General features: G+C 40.1%; 1 long non-coding RNA gene across 1 annotated transcript; it reads left to right on the top strand.

Annotated features, from left to right (window-relative positions):
* Positions 1-2768: 2768 nt before the first annotated feature.
* LOC133266064 (uncharacterized) lies at positions 2769-7389 on the top strand. The gene is made up of 3 exons (XR_009742243.1): positions 2769-2917; positions 6412-6513; positions 6876-7389. It is a non-coding gene; the product is annotated as an uncharacterized LOC133266064 (long non-coding RNA).
* Positions 7390-8638: the final 1249 nt, after the last annotated feature.

Here is an 8638-nt window from a genome sequence, read left to right as displayed (position 1 = left end):
TCTGTTTGACTGCAAAACTTTTTAGGGGTACAGTAGACACTGTCTATGTGAAATGGTAAGAATAGATTTACTATGGTTTTGTGCTCTGTCTCCTAGTGTAGTCTAGTGGCTGGAGGAACTGGGACCAAGCGACCAGATACCCATTCCGTGCTGGCAGCGGGGATCTGCCAACAGCAAGGGACTGTCTAATCTCATGCAGTGAAGTTCAGTAGCAGACATTGAAGAGGTACTTTTTCTGCATCTGCTTTGCTTGACCTGTATTTTAAATAGCAGCTTATCTCTAAAACAACATAAGACTAACTTAAGAAGTGGTCTTTAAAAATGTTTAGTGCTGACCTCCATGTAAGCTGCATTAATTTCTACTAGTAGATGGAGCATTTTCAGTATCTCCCCCTGTCTGAGCATGACTGGATATATAATCTTCTCAGATGCTTATCCAAGAAGTGCCATAACTAAGCTCCTTCTTTCATAACAAAATGCAGCCTTTCTGTTCTGTTGGTCTTGCTTCCCCTAAGGTCTGCTCCTACCACAGCCGCTGCTGTAGTGCATTCTGCTGTGGTTTTAAAGGAATGATGCAGCATAAGCTGGTCTTGCTGAAATTCCCCAGCTCTTCTAAAGTCACTTCTTCTTCCTGGTATACTTTTAGAGAAGTATACCAGAAAAAGAATTATACCAGAAGAGAGAAGAGCATAAGGATTTTCTGTAAAGAAATTTGTAATACATCCATGTTAATAAGCAGTATAGCCAAATTCCCTCTAATATCAATGCTTCTGGTGTATTTTTCAGAAACTATTTAAAAGCATCTCTATGAATAAAGTGAGACTATTTAATCACTTCATTTAATCACTGAAAATCAAATTTGATGCCATGGTGCAACCTCGAAAATAATTCTAGTCTGTTCATGATTCTCATTGCAGACTTTAAAATGTGTTTATCCCATAGTTGAGTGAACACCATGAATGCCCTCCCATGCCAGGCCTGCTGCAATTGGTGGTTCACTACATTCAAAAGCTCCACCTACCAAATCTTTCCACAAGCAATTCAAAACAAAGACCAGACGAATGCAAAAAGATTCTAACTGATGTAAGTCACTCATCAGTCTGTCTCATGTGGGCTGTGCTGCCTTGCAGACAGGCACTTCAGCAAATATTTTGATAGTCTGGTTAAATTTGACCTTAAAAAGAGGGTAAGAAGTAGCTGTCAGAACCCCATTGCTGCTTATTCCCCCTGCTGAGCAGGTCATGTAGCTGTGTGAAAAGCTACCTCAGCAGTCAAAATCCATTTATTTCAGAACCATGTAGTTAACCATCCAGTACTGCAGTTGTACAGTTCTGTTCCCTGATTGACAGGACAATAATCTCATGCAACTCTGGATATTCTTTGTTAATAGCAAGAGTAATAAAATAAGCGAAGATACAGTTACTGCATAGCTGCACATGCTACTTTGAACAGGTTTTTGTGGTCATTTCCAAATCAGTAAGTGCTCACATCACAGCTGAAATTCTTTGGCTTCTTTGTGGGTAACCTAAGCAGAATGCACAGTAAGATTGATTAGACTGATGTTTTTAATCCAAAAGCAGCATATTTAGGTTAAGAAACCTGGAAAAAATACTGTAGTGACACTATCTCTTGAGAAGGGAGAGATTTGTGGGTCAGCTGACCTATCACAGACTTGTCACAACAGCCTTTTTTTTTTCGTATTTTTTCCTAATAACAAGCAGTAAATTTGTATGAATCAAGACGTTTGTTTCCTGCCTTCTTCAGGGACTATATTTCATACAACATCACATTTATCAAAAGAACGCAATATCTTCCATTTATAGGTTTTCTACTAGCCCAAATAGGCAAACTGAGAAAATACTGAACACATTTCTTTGGCTTTTTAAATGCCTGTGTTTTCATGCTATTGTGTGTGTGCATGTGTCAGGCTGTGGCTTAAATTTGGAGATCCAGCTTTCTATCCTGGCAAAACCCTCCTGAAGACTTTAGCCTCTGTCTCCGCAGGGAAGATGACAGCCATCAGTGTCTCCATGTCTTCCTGCTGATCAGTCAGCTAGGCTTCCACTCCTTTGCTCTACTGTTTTGAGCTCAGTTATTCTGTACGTGCTGTACACTGGCTGCTCGCTATTGTCTTAACGACTTCCTGGATGATTGTAGCATTAGGAAAATAAACCTTAGTGTTGAGGACTTGCTTGAAAATTATCTGTGGTTGTGCACTACAGCCTTTTGTTTCATCTCCTGCAATGTTAAATATCGTTTCCCTGAGTGAGCACTAGCTACTAGCATGCTGGACACAGCAGTGAAAGTTACACAGCTTGAGTAGAAGTGTTTCCTGAAGGCTTATTTGAAACTAAATATTAATGAAAATGTTAAGTGTTGCATGTACTCCTTCATGCTAAAACAATAGGCTGTTAATACGTTTTTGTGATTCATTAAAGGAAGAGATCTCTGGTTTTAGAATTCAGACCTGTGTGTCTGACCTGGAAAAGCAAGTCTTTACTTGCCTGGCAGAAACAAGTCTCTTCATAACAGCCATCCTCTTTCACTCAGTCAACAGCTTTTTTTTGAAGTCAGCTTGATTTGCCTTAAATTTTATCTAAAGCTGTGAGATGCCACTAGAAAGAGCTAAAAAAGACATCAGTGTTGACAGTCATTTTAATCAAGAAACTGTGACATTCCTTTGTGTTGCTGGTACCTCAGCTGAGCCTAATTAGCTAATGAATATCAGATCATGTAAGAACTTGCTCAAAACCATAACTGCTTTATGTTGTTTTGAACTAAACCAGGGTTGATATGTTTTAAAACAAACAAAATCCACACTATTTCACAATATCATTGTTCTTAATTGAAATTTTACAGCTGCGTTCCAGATTGCTGGAGTATTGGTATGCTGATTCCTGTCAGTGAACTGTAATCTGTAAGTGGTTTTTAAATTCATTTTCATGGGTTATCTCAGAGGTGGCATGATAGTAAATAAAAAGGACATACTTCTTGCAGTGTGCAGTTACTGGCCTGCAGATCTACCATAGGAACCTGTTGCTTAAGGATTTTTAGAGTAACTTTAGATGGTGCTTCATCAGATCCCTGGAAACTTTCAGAATTGCTCCCTAAGATTTTCAGGGACATATTTAAGGTGTGACACCCTCCCCTGTACTTTTGCAGAGGCCAGGACATTAATCCAAACCATGGGATTGTTTGTGTTGTGAGTCACCAAAGTGGAAAAAGCTCATAATGATGGGAAACAATGAAGCTGGAGAGACTTGGTCTTATATGAAACCTTTTAACACTGTTCCTCGGAAAAATTCCCTGAGGACTTTTGGCAGCTTCCATTTTTTATAGCTTTTTTTTTGCCTTCTGGCAAGACAGGCCAAATTCTGTAGTGATTATTCATGCTGGTCTGTTCTGGATGATGTCAGGGGCTCCTACGTGCACTGGTAATATTTCCTACCGGGTTTTCCAGTGTGGTTGCAGTCTGGTGAACATTACTGTGGAGCTGGCAGCTGTGATCGTTTAAGCTCTGTGTCATCTAAATCGGTTCAGAATCTCTTTTAATTCTTTAATATCTACTGGTAGTCTCTTTATGCTAGCAGTACTGTGCTGATATTGCTGGGAAAGCTGGACTCCTCTCACAGTGGCTTTAAGGTGTCTCTTTTTAACCTGTTAGTGTACATAGGAGTAAAACCAGCACAGTACCTAGATTCAGATGGAGCTACAACTCTGACCTGAAGTAGCTTAAACAATGCTTGAAAGTATTCATGATAACCTGGGAACAGAAAGTAAAGTTACGTTCTTTAATGTCTGACAATGCTTTGTGGCCCTTGTTTTGTCTCGGATTGCATGATTTTGGGATAAAAAAGGCTGCTGGCTATCAAGCAGGGCATCAGGATGTCCCCAAGGCACTGAGGAAATCCATGGAAAGGCAGTCACACACGTAGCGACTGTTTGTTTGTATATCCTGTGACTGTTTCATTCAGTGTAGGGACGCTGAGTTTATTCATGCCACCGATACCAGCACAAGGGATTTGTGTTTCATTTCTGTTTATGATGTATCTAGGCGACCTCTCCTACTCACACCCCAGATGATTACTTCTGCGAGGCACACTGAAAAACCAAAACGCTAGTGACTCACATTTTAGCTTAGAAATGGGATTGAACTCCAGACACTGTTAATACTAGTGATAAATGTATGCCAGAGGAGATGCTTTTCTGTTCTTTGGTACACATGTATCTGAATTGCTTGTTTACCATTTGTTCATGGTGTATATTCCTTATTGAATCTCTGTGTTACTTGAATATGTGTACCTCTGTGGCTTACTCCAGTTTGCATACCAAACAGCAGGAGAGAATATGGAATAGCCTGCACTGAGTTTTGAGGGGAAAAAAGCCTACTGCACCTTTGAAGTTGCAGGCCTGTGTTGTTTTAGCTGTGTCAGCTAAATGAGAGTTACAAAGGATCTTGCTTCCTTATGAATTATCTTGACAGAGCATAGATAATTCCCTGTTGTTTTCTGTCGAAGTGGACAGCCAGTGCAATGAGATTTTGCCATGGTGACTCAAACTTTATGGGTTTTGGCAATCGGTACTGACTTTAATTAGTCTGCATATGTGCCCTGAGACAGCTTGTTTTGTTATAAACTTCTGCTAAAGGAGTATCTTTGAGTCCTGTAACTAGTCTCAGCTAGTATTTTCCCTTGTTACTTTCTTGTCTTGGTTTGGACCCTAAGTCACCCAGGCATCTGGTTCTTTGTGGAGGCAAGCTCCTTGTGCCCTAGGCTCAGAGTGGAAGGATTCACTGAGATTGTGAGATAAAAGGAGAAGGACGATAGTGTTATTTAGACTGGTGATGAGGAAAGTATTTGAAAAGCAATTAGAGTTCAAACTAAGATTATGGTCAGACGTGCATGAAAGTGGCAGAGAGAAGGGATGCTGAACAGCAGACAGAAATCAGTTTGCATATGATACAGACTTGCAAAGTAGCTGAAGACAAATCCAGTGATAAAACAGTATCAAGATGTAAAAGGAGACTTTTGGAAGTCATATGCAAGATGCAGCTAACTGGTGGGAGACAGAGGTGGATGTTTTACTAGCCATTACAAGTATTTACTGTCAGGTTCTAATGTGTAAAGCACGTTGAGAGTCTACATGGGAAGTAACTAGAACATAACGCCTGTCATGTCTTTGTTACAATTGCTAAAATAGATCCTTTAAACAAGGTTATATCAGCTTTCATGTAATGTAGACTTTGTATGAAACATATGAAAATAAACTGGAAACTATTTGATAAGTCTAATTTATTACTGTATGTTGATGAAGTTATTTATGTTGTTTAGCATTTTCTTTAGCAGATGCAATAGTCTTTGCCCTAAAGAGTTCACAGTCAAAAGACAGGACCTAATCAGTGAGAAGGCAACAATCTAAGGTCACACAGCAAACCATAACTCTGCCAGGCATACAGTCCTGGTGTCCAGTTTCTAACCCGGATGCCCTATTCTTAAGCATACTGCCTCTCTGAACCCACTCTGAACTAGCAAATGCCACCTGATATAATGCTTTGTTTGTAAAATACAAGCATAACAAAATATTAGGAGATCTGGCTAACACACAACATAACATCATTCCACACTTGAGTCAAGCTCTTTAAAAAGGATTATTTCAAATAAACAGTTTCTGAGTGGAGAATAACATTTGTTCAGGAATGCGCATGTAGTGTAGGAATGAGATTGCGCAGACAGAATTGGTCCATGGGCTTAGGTTGTTAGGTGGAGCACATAACAAGATGTCTGATATTGATTAGACAAAAGATGGCATTCTATTCTAATTCTGGTATTTTATTATTCAAAGACATACATTGGAATTAGAATTCTGGGAGACTTAATCATTGTGGCTGTCAATGAAAAAACTGCACTCCCCCTTAACACACAACCCTGTCCCCTAACACCACTCTCAGTGTTTAGAATTTTACTAATGTGGTCCAGTGTGTTTTTAGGAATCCCTCCTCCTTTCTTCATAATAACTGGCCAGGTTGTTAGCCCCTGAGAACTCAACTAGCATAACTTTTAAGTTAACTTGCTCCATCACCTGTGATTACTCTTAAGTGCTAATAACAAATCTACGTGAATTTGTGTCATGGAAGCTCCCAAATTAGACCAAATAATACAAATGCAAAAATAATAACACCCAGAGGTCTGCCTGATCCATATGTTAATTGGAATGGAATTTGTACTATCCTCTTGCAACATAGCGCATTGAGGGAGGCAGCACAACAGAGGCTCAGCCACACCTAGAGCCGCACCAGAAAGTCCTTTGTCCTGATTACTTCTGAATAAAGAATAAAGTTTAAGTAGGCAACAGACATTGACAAGATTGTGGCCTTCATCACTCCACTGCTAATGCATCTTTGATTCTTTGTAGACAGCATCCTGAAAGAGCATGAGCAAGCTCTGTGTGGACAAAGGAGCCAAAAAATCAGGGACAGAAGTGAAGGAAAAATCTATTGAGACCTGGAGTGACCCTGTATGCATTAGTGTAACTGCGGATATACAGTTTGGGTCAGAGGGAAACAAATGTAATATTCAAGTTGAACACATCAAGTCTCCAGTAGTATAGCATAAGACAATGACAAGAAAAATGAAACGTGTTGGTGAGGTGGAAGACAATGGTATACTGAATTGAAAGAGGGAGGGGAAAGAAATTAACTTAGTGTCAAGCAATATTAAGCAGTAACAAAACAACGCGAGAATTTGCAATAGCCGTGTCACTGATGTGAGAGAAAATGGACCTACAGCATGTCCATAGGGTATAGGTTGAACCACAGCGAGCTGTTGGAAGGGAAGAATGGGAAGTTGGCACAATTACATCTGTTTTCTCATGCACAGGACTCTGGGGAGCTCCAGTCGACACAAGTGCACCCCCTTCAATTTCAGTGGTCAGCATGCAGGAAGCCAGAGAGCACAAATAGGTAATTGCAGCTGAAGTACTTGATGGTTATTTGAAATATGATCTTCTTTGCAGATATTTTAAAGGGGCTGCGGGGGGAGGGACTAAGCAATGTGAAAACTAATTGAAACCCTTTCTTGGTACTGCCTTATTTGCAGGCTAGTTGCAGCGTGTTTCTTCCAGTAAATCATCTGTGGTGCAGGCAGAGAAATACTGGGCTTGTCATTAGTGTAGTCCTTGTCCCAGCCTTCTGCCCAGCTTCATGCTGACAGTAGTTACTTTAACATAGTGCTCAGGAGCAGTGGTCAGAACCCCTTATGACAGGGGTTGAACAAACCCCCCAGGCTTTGGGTAAATCTTCAGGAGTAACTCCTGTAACATAACAAGCTTATGTCTCATTATAAAAAGCAATCCAGGCACTTGGCTGCTGTTCTCCCATTGAATTAATTTCCTTTCCCTGTTTGGCAGGTAACAGAAGTCTTTCCTATTTGCACAGTCTGACTGCTGCCTTCTTCAGTTCGCTGGCTTTGCAGAGGTTTTTCTTAAAGGTATGAAGAGTATGTTTCTATGGGCAGGATCAGGTATTGGGGGATGGCTGGTTGTTCTGCAGAAAATGTTAATGTGTTTTCTGTTGTTCATACTACTTGGATTCCCCAACTGGTACAAGTGCCTTTGATGTCAGTTGACCTACATAAGCGGAGACCAATTGAGGGAATTCATAATATGTTTGAATATGATGTTTATACCTTCAAGACTCTGAATATGGGTGTTCTTTTTCTTCCTATTGTCAGTCTTTTTTCTTTTGAAATCACTTCAACAGTCCCTGAAGCTTGTGTAAGTTCAGAGAGGCTGCTGTCTGTTTTAAACTGAGGTGAATGTGTGATTCTGAGATTGAATAATTGATGATGAAGTTGGATATTAAAGACAACATTTCTGAAGCTGTTGAAAGTGCCGGAAAATCTTTGTGCTCCAATTAACGTGGCTGTAATGATAATAGTCCACTTGATATCAAAGCTTTTGCAAACTCTTCATATGAAGATCTGGTTAGCAGAAATTAGTGGTGGCATAGGAGCTACTTCAGATCTTAAGAAGTATTGAGTTACTAAAAGGAGAACAGTTTTCTAAGGATATGGGAACAGTCGTGTCATTGGAGCAGGCTGCAGTAGAGGACTGAAAGGTAAATGGACCTTCAGTTAAGCTCTAAACTCATTAATGTGTGACTCGGCAGATTTTTGTACAAGAATGCAACATGTGTTGGCAATACATTACACATGTGAATGCACTGTTTTCAGCTGAGGGTGTTGTGGTTATGCTTCTCTGCTTTTGCGTTAAGAATGTTTGACAAGAGATCGTAAAAAATCTCTCCCCAAGGGATTGTGCATCCATTAGTAGGCAAATTGGCTGCCTGGCTTCTGCTCAGCTGCTTATCCTATTTAAAGCTCCTAAGGATTACTGCAGGATGGAAGGGCTTTTACTTCTAGGACTGTAAGGGGGTTTGATCTGTGAATCACCTTTCCAAGTTGAAGTTACAAGTGATTTTTCTAAGAACTTGAAAAGCAGGGGGAAATTATCTGTTTAACTGTCAGACACTGCTTGAAGTGTGATACCTAAGACTTAATTTTAAAGCCAGGCTCATTAATAACAGAGAAATAACCCCAGTGGCCTTGCCAAAACTAAAGTAATACTGGCGCTGATGTTCTCT

Source organism: Pezoporus flaviventris, unplaced genomic scaffold (genome assembly GCF_033815535.1).
Source record: "Pezoporus flaviventris isolate CSIRO_AGI_PZ_B2104156 unplaced genomic scaffold, CSIRO_AGI_Pfla_v1 ptg000006l, whole genome shotgun sequence".
Classification (NCBI taxonomy): Eukaryota; Metazoa; Chordata; class Aves; order Psittaciformes; family Psittacidae; genus Pezoporus; species Pezoporus flaviventris.
Note: the sequence above shows the minus strand (reverse complement) of the source record. Positions and strands in the feature narration are given on the sequence as shown.